At 35.6% G+C, this 12503-nt stretch overlaps 2 protein-coding genes across 7 annotated transcripts in view; one reads left to right on the top strand and one right to left on the bottom strand.

Annotated features, from left to right (window-relative positions):
• LOC129928052 (uncharacterized) overlaps positions 1-12503 on the bottom strand; it is a 235825-nt gene that overhangs the window by 111912 nt on the left and 111410 nt on the right. The window lies entirely within an intron of this gene.
• The window catches only part of LOC106071649 (uncharacterized), a 36662-nt gene that overhangs the window by 938 nt on the left and 23221 nt on the right, over positions 1-12503 (top strand). Inside the window, exon 1 of one of the 6 annotated variants that reach the window (XM_056040101.1) lies at positions 10254-10378. The exons of 2 other annotated variants lie outside the window; for them this stretch is intronic. The gene's annotated coding sequence lies outside the window, so the exon portion shown is untranslated. Of the gene's footprint in view, positions 1-10253; positions 10489-12503 lie in introns of those variants that run through there. 3 more of the 6 variants (XM_056040102.1, XM_013231823.2, XM_013231842.2) reach the window with 3 other exon arrangements.

A 12503-nucleotide genomic window follows, 5' to 3' on the forward strand; every position in this document is an offset into this window, starting at 1 on the left:
ATTAGAGCATGGAATGGGTTGCCTGAGCCAGTCAGGAAAACCAGTGACTGGGCAGAATTTAAGTCATTGGTTAATATGCATGACTGAATGCATGACGCGTAGGACGTAATCATCTTCTTTTTTGAAGTAACGTCTGTATTATATAAGATAAGATCTGTTGCCATACGAAGACTGAGCTATGATAGTCTTAATGTTAGTCATAATTTGATCATTGGCCTGAAAATAAAAAGTGTCCAATGACAAATTTTGAAGAGATCGTTAGACAAAGTTGTTTAAGCGATGTGTTGTCTGGACAAAGTGTGTAGGCCATTTGTTTTATGTGATTGTGTTGCGGTAATTTTTTTTATTTGTAAATGTGGTTTGGGCATTTATTTGTCTGTGTATGTGGTTTAGGCAATATCGTTTATGTGTATATGGTGTAGGCAATGTGCTTTATGTGTATGTCGTGTAGGTAATATGTTTTACCTTATGTGTATGTGGTTTAGGCAATTTCTTTTATGTGTATGTGGTTTAGGCAATTTCTTTATGTGTATGTGGTTTAGGCAATTTCTTTTCTGTGTATGTGGTCTAGGCAATTTCTTTTATGTGTATGTGGTTTAGGCTATATTTTTTTTGTGAATGAAACTTCTATGTTGTCTACTTAACTATACAAAAAAAATAATTGTGTGATCACCTCTCAAAAAGTAATTCGCTTTTTCGTTCTCTTTACTTAACCTCTAGATCAAAATAGTGCGAATCTATGCTATAAAAATAGATAGATCTAATCGTCAAGGGTAGTCATTTGTCTTCTCATGTCGAGCGTCGCGTGATCCTCCTGAGTTGTGCTTGTTTGCTAAGTGCCTAAAGGGTATCACGCATACATCGCGTACATTTCCCTCATTCCTCACATTCACACAATGCTGATGTCAATATCGGTTTGGACGACGTAGGGCATGAGATTCGCCAATGGGAAGAAAAAAACACTCCACGGCAAATTTCCGGCTTCATTAGATGGGGACAACATTGACAAGGCTGCTTCCTTAGCATGGCTCAAAGGAGGTCATCTCTAACCTGAAACTGAAGGCTTTGTTACAGCAATACAGGACAGAGTAATTAGGACAAAAAATTTACGAGACGCCTATCCTTAAACTCAATACTGTTGTCAACTGCCGAAAATGTGGAAATGTGGGTGAGTCAATTGAACACGCAATGGCAGGATGTTCAGCCCTATCGGAATCTGCCTACCTAGGTCGCCATGACCAAGTTGCAAAATTAATACACCAGCACTTGGCTTTGTCGCATAATGTGATCAATAAGAATATTCCTTCTTATTACAAATGCTCGCCACAAAAGGTTCTGGAGTCTACTGATCACCTATTATAGCCTACTAGGATAGACCTATTTAGACTGACATAACGGTGTATTTTAATCGCCTTGATCTGCTGTTTATTGACAAGAAAGAAAAAAAAAACGGCTACCACTGTTGACAGTGTCGTACCAGTATCCCATGATATAAGAAACATGGAAATGGAAAAACAAAGAAAATATGAGAACCTAAGCTTGGAGATTAAGCGGTTATGGAAGTTGTCTAAAATAACAATATACCCCATTGTTATATCAACCGAGGGGAGAAATAGCCTTAACAATTATTTAAGGGAGCTAAAGACAACAAATTTAGCCATATCTGTGGAATACTGAAGTGTAACTGAAGTATTAGTTTCTCTTGTTGGTATTAAACAAAATAATGAGTTGCCAGTAATTACTTGTCTAATTGGTGTTTTGTTGGTTTTTTTAAAATTTATTCATGTTTTGTCTATATCAATTATTAATTGTGCGAAGTTTCACCTTGATCCGAGATTAGGTGTGGGAGAAATAACGTATAGGCCTACACACTTTTTACCAGAGTTGATATAAGCTTTGTAAAAGTTCATTATAGAGACTGCAGGCCGGATAGCTTTGGGAGGCAAGTTTTAGGCATATATATCTAGGTCTGTGTTTTAGTCACATAAGAGGACCGGCCTTAGGCATGGGCAAACTAGGAAGCCACCTAGGGCTTCCGATTGGTGGGACCTCACAAAAGACTCAAAACAATTTTTCTTTTAGAGAAGAAATAGCGAAACGGGTCCCTATTGTTAGGCTTTATTTTTATTTTTTTCCGCTTTTTTTTCTCTATTATATTTCATTTGGGGGTACCGAATTCACTTCGTCTAGGGCAAGGGTTCCCAACCTGTGGATCGCGACCCTCTTGGGGGTCGATTGACTATTTGCCAGGGGTCGCTTAAGACCATCGAAAATATGGATTGCTATTGTCTACTCTTCTGTTGTTGTATGTGTGTGTCGGGGGTGGGGGGGGGGTCGCGGCAGAGTGGGGGGGGGGTGGTAAAAAGGGTCGCCGAGCTTAAAAGGTTGAGAACCGCTGGTCTAGGGCCTCCGATTATCTAAGGCCAACCCTAAACACACACACACACACACACATTTATATGTATACATATATCTCTATAAATACATGCATATATTGTTTTTGTCATAGATATTTAAAACTCTGATCTAGTAATAACAAATCTAGATCTTTGTTTACTCCAGGTGACTAGATCTATTTTTGTTAAGCCATACACGGTATGTTAGCGCTTTTCAATTCATGTAAATTTTTGTAGGTTATAGGTCAAGCGGAACACGTGTCTTGCTGTGGGTCGTCTACATCTAGTTTGTAATAGATAGGGGTGAGAGGGTTAAAAAGGATCTAGAATAATCTAGATCTAGAGGTGGGTAGATTTCAACATAGCAAATAACGCGCTATGTACGAAAGAGAGAGAGAGAGAGAGAATCAGAAGGAACAGTGAGTTTTAAAGATAGCCAATTTATGCCGGTGCTCTTTTTTGAATTAACTCTTTCTCTCCGTAATTATTTTCCCCATTTCTATAGAATTATTCATTTTGCTAATTTGTATTCTCACTACCCTGTTATGATTAAACTTCAATAACTTTTTTTTGTTTATCAGAAAATGATATATCGAATTATAGGGGAATGCGTGCTCTTTTTACACAGCACAAATTAAAGTTTATAAATTCAAAATTCAATTTGGCCTTATGTTGGCATCGTCAATTAGGAGAGAAAGAGTTAAGTAATGTATTTCTCCTTTCTGAACCTGGTGGTGGTGTTGTTTTTTTTCTTTCATTCAATTGATATCTCTGAACGCTTCGATATTGTGTGTTATGTGGCCAACACAATGGCCAACCGCTTTTACTTTTCCCCAACTATTGTCAGGTAACCAACAAAGCGGGGTGGACTCAGAGGCGCCCAAAGATCCTACAATTAAAAAAAAACAGTCTTCACCGGATTCGAACCCGGGACTCCGGTTCAGAAGTCAAGCGCTTTACCGCTCAGCCTCCTTACTTGACCAGTAGTAAAGTTTTCCTTTCAGACCTTGTGATCTATAGGGCAGGTGATGTAAAGGTCATCTGTTTCTACTTGACCAGTAGCCAGAAGAAATTCAATGTGAGAAGATTACTCTAGATAACTGAATATCCCAAATATATTTTGAGCGGGGGGGGGGCAATCAAGGGCGTCCTACAAATCACGAACATCAAAATCCCAGCCTTCATAGATATCCGAACTCTAAACCCCTCGGTTCTGAGGCCAAGCGCTTAAAATATTCCCCCACCCGTCCAAATATAAAAAAGCTTAATTCAACATTATCTTACTTCTGCGAGATCTAGAATTCTGGAGACCGTTAAACTTGTAGTCTGCTCTTGTTTAAAAAAAAAATGTTGCCAGGTTTCTGTTCCAGTTTAATGTGACAAAGTTTCTATTTGCTTTGTAATTCATTTATTTTCCGAAGTAGAAATATAACATAGCTGAATCACTACCGACCTAGATCTACAGTTGGACTATGGTCTAAATTGTCAGCTCAGGAGTCGGGCTTAAACAACGAGACAAAAAAAAAGTAGGTGGGGAGAAGGGTATTGTGCTTGTTTGAAACGCCAATCTGGCACATGAACTCTTGAACTTGGGATCCTGAACCGAAAGGAGAAAGGGAGATATTACAGAAAAATGTTGCACATGTTATCGTCTGCTGAAGCACTCAATTCGCTGAAATCAGCTACAACAAATGACGGATATTAAATCCATTTCCTGGTTAGCGTCACAAACATGGCATGTACTTGACAAGAAACTCCATGAGACAATGGCGTCGCTCGGTTTGGGGGGGGGAGGAGGGAGAGAATTTGGAAATCCCCCCGGGCCCCCACCCTTAAATGAGTGGGTTTTTTTACATTAAATATTAATTATTACGCAAAATGCAGGGGGGCCCAAAAAAGGTCAAGCCCCATCGGGCCCCCAAATGATGGAAAATTCCCTGCCGTGAGAACAAAATCACATTACATTAAATTAAGTTTGCGTTATCAAACACTTACCATAAGAGCTCAGACTTGATTGGGGGGGGGGGGAGCAGGCAAGGAATCGTTATCACACTACATTGAAATTGAGGAGAAAGAGGCAACTAATCCATTGTAATCCTGGAACACCTTCCCCCCCCCCTTTTTTTTTCCCCCGGCTACGCCCATGTCTTTTAAGAACAAATTGATCAATTCAGGTATTATCTAAATTGTGCTTTTGAGTTTTCCAATTGACTGTATTGCATAAATGTAGAGCTTCGTCTTTGGGCGCGATAATTTAAGGATGAGTGCTTTACCTGGATATGAAGACCCGATTTCGACCAACATATTTTGTCATTTTACTGGCATTTTAGCATAAAAGAAGACACTGTTTTCTAAAGGGCTATAAATATATAAATAAATATAACAAGTATTTTAAAAAAAAACATGTTTTAACGAGTTTGAAAGTATTTTTTTAAAGGTTTTTTTTTCTTTAAAGAAGTTATATGTATGTAAGATTATTGAAGAATAAAGATTACATAAGGTTTGTTCGTGTATAGCAGTGGTTTCCAAACTTTTTTGTCTCGTAGACCCCCTTGCCATGTTTTTTTAAAACTAATTTCTAACTGTAGTGGGTGTAAGAATGAAAAAGTAATTTAAAGCTACATTTAAAGTTACAGAGATTTGTCTTTTTTAGCGGCCCCCGTAAGGGGAAAAAGCCGCTATTAGGTTTGTGCAAAATGTCCGTCTGTCCGTCTGTCACACTCAGATCTCGAAAACTAGAAGAGATATGAAAAATATTATTTCATCATTAAATCCGGCATGAAAAGTTTAGGTGCAACGGCTACTTTTGGTTTTCTAAAAGCAAACCGTTTAATTTATAAAATTAATTATGCAAGCGATTTTTTCATAAAAATACACCAATTCTAAAATAATTACGTAAATGTAAGGGAGGCAATGTTACAATATGCTAACAAAGATGGACAATTTTTGTGTATTTTTAGTATCACTAAGTCAAATATATTTTAAAAATGTACAGGAAATGTTTACAACAAATATAAATAATAGTTAAAGACGTTTTTTCTGGTCAACTAGTTGCTAAAATTAAAAGAAAACATTTCTGTTTGTTTATAAAGGCTAATAATGCACTTTTTATGTAAATATCACGCACATTTTTTTAAATGGACTTTTTATGCAGCGATTTTCGTGCAGTAGCGTAACGTCGCAACATGATCAGGTGCTAAACCAATTCCTTAAACTTTTTTAAAAAATCAGATTTTATTTATTTTTTGTTTAGTGCCCCCATCCGAATAAAAGAAGCTTATTTTTGTGCGTTTTGTCTGTTGGTCGGTCTGTCCGTCACGATTAGATTTAAAAAACTAGAACTCTAAAAGCTATTGAAAATCTGATTTACCCTTTAATGTTCCTCCCATAACATCTCAATAGTTTTAAGTATCTAAAATTGATTGTTCCGGATTTTTTTGTGCAAAACTAATCAACGCCAACAAATGTTTGTTTGCTCTTCTAACTTATATTACATTCCATTTCCATGCTTAAACGTTGCAAAAATACATTATCAATAATATATTGTTCCGTTTTTTATGTAAATAGCATATTAATGCTAAATCATAATCTCTATACTGACTTATATTTCATTAATTGTAAAAATGTTCCGGATATTGTTTTATAAAACATGAATTATGCCTAATGATTGTTTGAAATCGCATAAGGCTTTTAAAAAAAGTAATTTACTAGAATTGATTACTGAAAATTACTTTTTAGACATTTAATTTTCTTGTAAAACATAACATAGAAGTTTTGTAATCGATAAAGAAAGTTCCGGATTTTGTTTCTTACAAATCGTCGCCAGAAATTTCCGAATTTATTTAAAAATCTACTAACGCCAAATAATTGTTTGAACTCCCTCTTCTAATTAATAAACAAATAATCTTCTCATTTACGAAATAATGTTTTTACGGATTTTTATGAAAAATATTTTAACTCACTACTCTCTTACAGTACATTTAACTTTCTACCTAAAACATTAAAAAATCTAATTATCGTTAATATTATGTTCCGATTTTTAAGGAAAACAGAATCCAAACACCAAAGTAAGGTATGAAAATCTCTCCACGTGGCTGTAGTACATCTAATTTTTATACGAGACCATCCAAAAAATTTAATTAACGGTATTACATTTATCTGAAATTCTCTTTTTCTTTTACTATTTATACAAACATCCGGAACAATCTATTATATAAACTTTTCAATTGTGTTCATACCTAAAAATTATTGCGATGTTTTGAAACGTAAAATAAAGGTTAATCAATTTTTAATAACTTTTAGTTGTTTTTTTTTATATCAAGATAACGGACAGACCGACTGACAGACAAAACGCAAAAACAATGTGGCTTTGATCCTTTTTAAATAATATCTATTAGAACTCAGTGCACCAATGTCTATGAACCCTCGTTAAATATCTCGTGTAAATAAAGACATTTTTTTTTATGGTACCGGTACTAGCCTATTGTGAGGTAATGGATTTTTTTTTCTTTGACGTCATATGAATGGACTCTTTAAATGTAATGTTAAAAGAACGCACTCGGTGCACCAATGTCTATTAACCCTCGAAAAAATTGCTTGTATTAATGAAAACATATTTTAGTCTAACTAAGCCGTGTGACGTAGTGTTTTTTTTTCCTTTGACGTCACATGGAATGAATTCTTTAAATGAAATGCTAAAAGAACGCACTCGGTGCACCAATGTCTATGAACACTCGAGAAATGGCTCGTGTTGATAAAGGTGATTTTTAGTCTAGCTAGGCCTTGTGACGTAGTGTTTTTTTTTTCCTTTGACGTCATATGGAATGAATTCTTTAAATGAAATGCTAAAAGAACGCACTCGGTGCACCAATGTCTATGAACACTCGATAAAAGGCTCGTAATGATGAAGGCGATTTTTATTCTAACTAAGCCGTGTGACGTAGTGTTTTTTTTCCTTTGACGTCATATGGAATGAATTCTTTAAATGAAATGCTTAAAGAACGCACTCGGTGCACCAAAGTCTATGAACACTCGATAAATGGCTCTTATAGATGAAGGCGATTTTTAGTCTAGCTAGGCCGTGTGACGTAGTGTTTTTTTTTTCCTTTGACGTCATATGGAATGAATTCTTTAAATGAAATGCTTAAAGAACGCACTCGGTGCACCAAAGTCTATGAACACTCGATAAATGGCTCTTATAGATGAAGGCGATTTTTAGTCTAGCTAGGCCGTGTGACGTAGTGTTTTTTTTTTCCTTTGACGTCATATGGAATGAATTCTTTAAATGAAATGCTTAAAGAACGCACTCGGTGCACCAAAGTCTATGAACACTCGATAAATGGCTCTTATAGATGAAGGCGATTTTTAGTCTAGCTAGGCCGTGTGACGTAGTGTTTTTTTTCCCTCTGACGTTATATGGAATTAATTCTTCAAATGAAATGAAAAAAGAACTCGGTATAGTAATGTTTATTAAGCCTCGTTATGTGACTCGCGTTTAAAAAAGGAATGATATCTTGATTTAGATCTAATCTAGATTTTTTAAACTAGATCTAGATTTTTATTACAGTATATCTAGATCTGGATTTATATTCTAATTAAAATTATTTTAGAGTCTAGATCTAGAATTACTAGATCTAGTTTAGACTAAAATAGACTAGATTAAGATGTAGAATTTCAATTTCTAAACTTAAAGTGTAAAAAAAAAGTGTAGATTTTCATTTCCAAACGTTTTGATCAATATTGTAATGTTTTAATATACTAAAACTAATCTACTATTTTTTTATTAAATTTAAATTTACGGCAAATGAATCTTTGAAACATTATTACTTTTGACCATCGGATGGCTGCCTGGTCGTGCGGTTTGCGCGCTGGACTGTCGTTCAGATTTATGGATGGCCCAGGGTTCAAACCCTGCCCGCTCCCATCCCCCGTCGTCCTGCGGGAGGTTTGGACTAGGAAGTAATTATCTTCAACTCTGAAGGAACATCCGAAACGTGTAAAACATTTTACATCAAAATTAAATCACCTCTTGAATATTATTTGCGAATATGCAGATCCGACAGGGATCCGACTTCGACGGGGGCCGCCTCTGAGTTTGTGTAACACAAACTCTCTTTGTAATCTTGTTTATTCGTAACATTCTAATGTAAACAAATTAAAATAACAATTAATATTTATCACTGGAATCACCAAACACACAGGGGATGTTTTGTTTTGTTGTTGTTTTTTTGAAAGTCTATTATCCTTTGCTACGGATATTATGTTTCATATAGGCATTTGTTGTTCTATGATGTAGTCATCAAACATTACATATTAATTAATCAATTAATTAATTTGCCTTATGTATCATTTTAAAAGTTTTCGCAAAGTGCAGTTTCATGTGTATTTCTTGATCTTTCACTTGTGGCTCAAATATTGGGTGAGCAGAACTGTTTTAAAAGGAGAAGGGGCGAAGGTGAGTATCTGGCGCCAAAACCAGTAACTTTGAGCAGGAAGGGCTCATTAGCCTTGGCTTGCTGCTCACCTCTGCTGCCTTGCAGTTATACCCAAACACGGGAAACGTTTCGTGGGTCAACCCTGTTAAAAATAAGGAGCCGGCGGCCCTTAGGCAGTTTTCAGCACACATCACTACATTCTGTCAGAGCCTGTGATACCGCTGATCCAAGTCACTGTATGTATGTCGTTTACAAAGAATTACATAAGAAGCCTTTAATTGTGTATGTAACTCTTGCCACCAATGTGCCATTGAACTGTATTGTTGCTTAAAGAAATTGTTTTAATAATATCTAATGTAGGTTTGTGTAAAACAGTTTTTAAAACTACTACGGCTGATTAAAATCAATGTTTTCCCCATTGTGTTTTCTGTATTTTGCTATAAGTAAAGAGATATTGTAAGACGCTCACAAACCACTATCTTCTCTATATGGTGTGCAAGAGAGATTTTGTGGGTCTATTCTGAACTTTATCTTTGAGTGTTCGAAAGTTTTTAAAATCTTTATCTATTTTGTCAGTGTGGCATTGTTTCAAATGATCCTGCAGCGTTATTAGTTTCATATTGTCATAAAAAGGCAAACGCTTCTTTGACAAAGAAAGAATGAATCCCAATTTTAAATAATCAACGCTGTCCAGTCTTTCTTTTTGTTAAATAATAGTTACATGTAGATAAAATTAATTTATTGAAATAAGTATTGAAATTAAATGCAACAATTTTTCGCCTGAATAGCAGTATAAATATTTAAAGGATTAACTCAGGTACAAATAATATATTAGTGTATAAAAGTATTAAAAGAATTACATTAGTGGGATGTTAAAATTAAACAACTTATATGAAATCGTAGACCCCCATGGACATCTCATAGAGCCTCAATTTATTTTTTCGCTTTTGTAGACCCCTTGTAAGTCTTCGTAGACCCCTGGGGGTCTATATAGACCACTTTCGGAATCACTGGTGTATAGAGTTTGCTTGAGAGTTAAGTCTAATAAAGTTCTTTAAGTCTTGGTTGTTGTAAAATGAACAGTTGGAGTCGTCTCCCGTTGTTTTTAGTTCTTAACACTTGAATTATTTGCTCCGAGAGCTGGGTATTTAGTGGACTTGATGTTGAGGTCGGATCCAATGTACTGGCATTCTTTCAAAACGCACCCTCTCATTCTCTATCTCTCTGTCTCCCTCTCTCTCTCACTTTCTGTTTCTATTCGTCACTCTCTCTCTGTCACTCTCTCTTTCTCGCACCCATCGTCTCTCCCACCTTCTCTCTCTCTCTCTCTCTCTCTGGTTCGACCCACCGTTTTCATTATCCAAAATGCGAATTTGGGGGAGGGGGGGAGAGGAGAAGAGAGACCTGTGACTCGGATCTGGCGAGGCTTGTCGACGTTAGTTTAGCAACTCTATAAACTGTACAATGCCCCATTCAGTCTGGATACGCGTCTCGACATAATAAACTGGCCCAGCGAATGTGGGACGTACATTGAATAGACACTTGAAGGTTTGAAAAAGTTTGATAGTCTTTAATACAGTTTCTTTTGCCTGAGTGTAAACGTGGCTGCGTTTCGTTCCCCGTACAGATCCGGATTATCTTTTGTTTTGCCGATTCGGGTAGGAATATTGGTTTGATTTTTTTCAACATGTGGTTATATAGACCCGATAGTTAGGCATATTTCTATTGTTTTACATTATAATTAATATTACATATCCCAAAAAGATCAACGCAATCTTAACATAATAAACTATTTTGTGGAAATGCAGGCCTCTATTGAGAAAAATAATATAAAGTGCAATTAGTGCATGTCCTTGAACCGAAGGTAATGGAATGTATCAAAATATCACGTGGTATTTGTTAGATTCATACCTTATTTTTGGACAAAAAAAAGATTGTATGATTATTGGCAAGTAATGTAAACAAGATCCATGATTATATACTTCTTTACCTATCTACTTTGAATGTCAGAATACGTACATGTAAGAAGCGCATGATTTATGTTGATGTTGCAAACTTGATCTAGGTATTTATTTATTTATTTTTTTGGTTAAAAAAAAATCGTCCGCGTGTTGCGTGTAGTTTGGTTGATTTTAGCCCAAACATGCTTAAGGCCATATTGAATACATTTATTTTAATTTAAAATATACATGATCGGCTTTACCGATACTAAGACGTAAAGGTGAAAATAGAACTTAATCAGCCACCGGCAGACAATGATTCAATCGCTCGCGGAGGTGGCTGGAGTGGCTGATGATGTAGGTGACAGCTAGGACTTCACAGCTAAGTGAAATACTCGAAGACATTGCTTATTATTATGGCTGAGATTTTAATTTTTCATTAAGGATTGATTCTTGAATATTCATTGCCGAACAAGTAAAAAATAAAAACTTAAAAAAAAAAAAAAAAACACGCTTATATTAGTAAAAGAACCACACAATTACTGCCATTCCAAAAATACTACGAGATTTATTCCCCTTTCCTTATAAAATAAAATTCATTATTAGCACTAATTAAGTAACTTTGTTTTTTTTTTTTGTTTTTCTGGATTCGCGTGTTGGCATCGACAATGAATAGTTATGCAAAAGTTTCAACTTGATCCGAAAATGGGAAATGGAGAACAAACGTGTACAAGATTTGTACCAGACAGACAGACAAAAATGAGTTGATATAACTTTGTCTAAAATAAATATGTAATAACGGATATTCGAATCATATAAACGCAAACATAGACAGTTATGTGCGAAGCGTTGAAAAAAAATCCTTTTGTTTTATGAGGTAGATTATTAGTACATACACAATTTGAACCAACTAATGAAATTGCTGCCAAGTTTAAACAAACAAACAAACTTGGACATAGAAGTATATATAGGTCTGTGGTAAAAAACTAGCCTTCATTTTTGTGTGTATCTAGCTCTCATAGGCTAGAGATTTTCATCTCTGGCGTGAAACAAATTATAGCTAGTTTTTTGGTGTATGCGGTGAACAAAATAAATGACGTGTTGTTACAATTTACTTTTTTTTTTTGAAAAGTTTATGATCATTTTTTTCCATTTCTTTTTTAGCCCTGCAAAACATTTTCTAAGCGGCTACATCTGTAGCACAAAAAAAAATGTCAAAGTTGTCTCTAGTCTAGCGTTTGCTACAGTAAAGTTCAATTTAGTATATACCCTTCACATTGCTTAGCTTATCGCGAAAAAACCCAGTGGACGTAGTCGTATATAGGCCTGTGCTCTCTACAAATAGGTCTGTGATCTTTTAATGGTACTCTCTATTGTGAAGGATGCTTAATTTTGTTGTTGTCGTGAAGTACTAGCTGTCTTGTTCAGCGATTACTCCTCCTTAGCTCTGCCTTGATCAAGTGTTACCCAACCTGCGCATTAAGTGTCAATAAAACCTATGCACATGCATGAAATCAATACACCACGAGTCTTACGGCGTAACCCTGCTATAGTGAGTCACTGGGTAACATGGTGGAAGTTCTAAGAAGGAGGGGAGACGACTGTTTCATTTTTGTTTAAAAAGGTATTGATCTATATACTGTAGGATGAAATTAGGACGAGGAATCATTCAACCGTGATGATTTTTAAAAGATCAGTTACCAGATAATTAGTTTATAATTTTAGAGGTGTGT

Source organism: Biomphalaria glabrata, chromosome 9, assembly GCF_947242115.1.
Source record: "Biomphalaria glabrata chromosome 9, xgBioGlab47.1, whole genome shotgun sequence".
Taxonomy (NCBI): domain Eukaryota; kingdom Metazoa; phylum Mollusca; class Gastropoda; family Planorbidae; genus Biomphalaria; species Biomphalaria glabrata.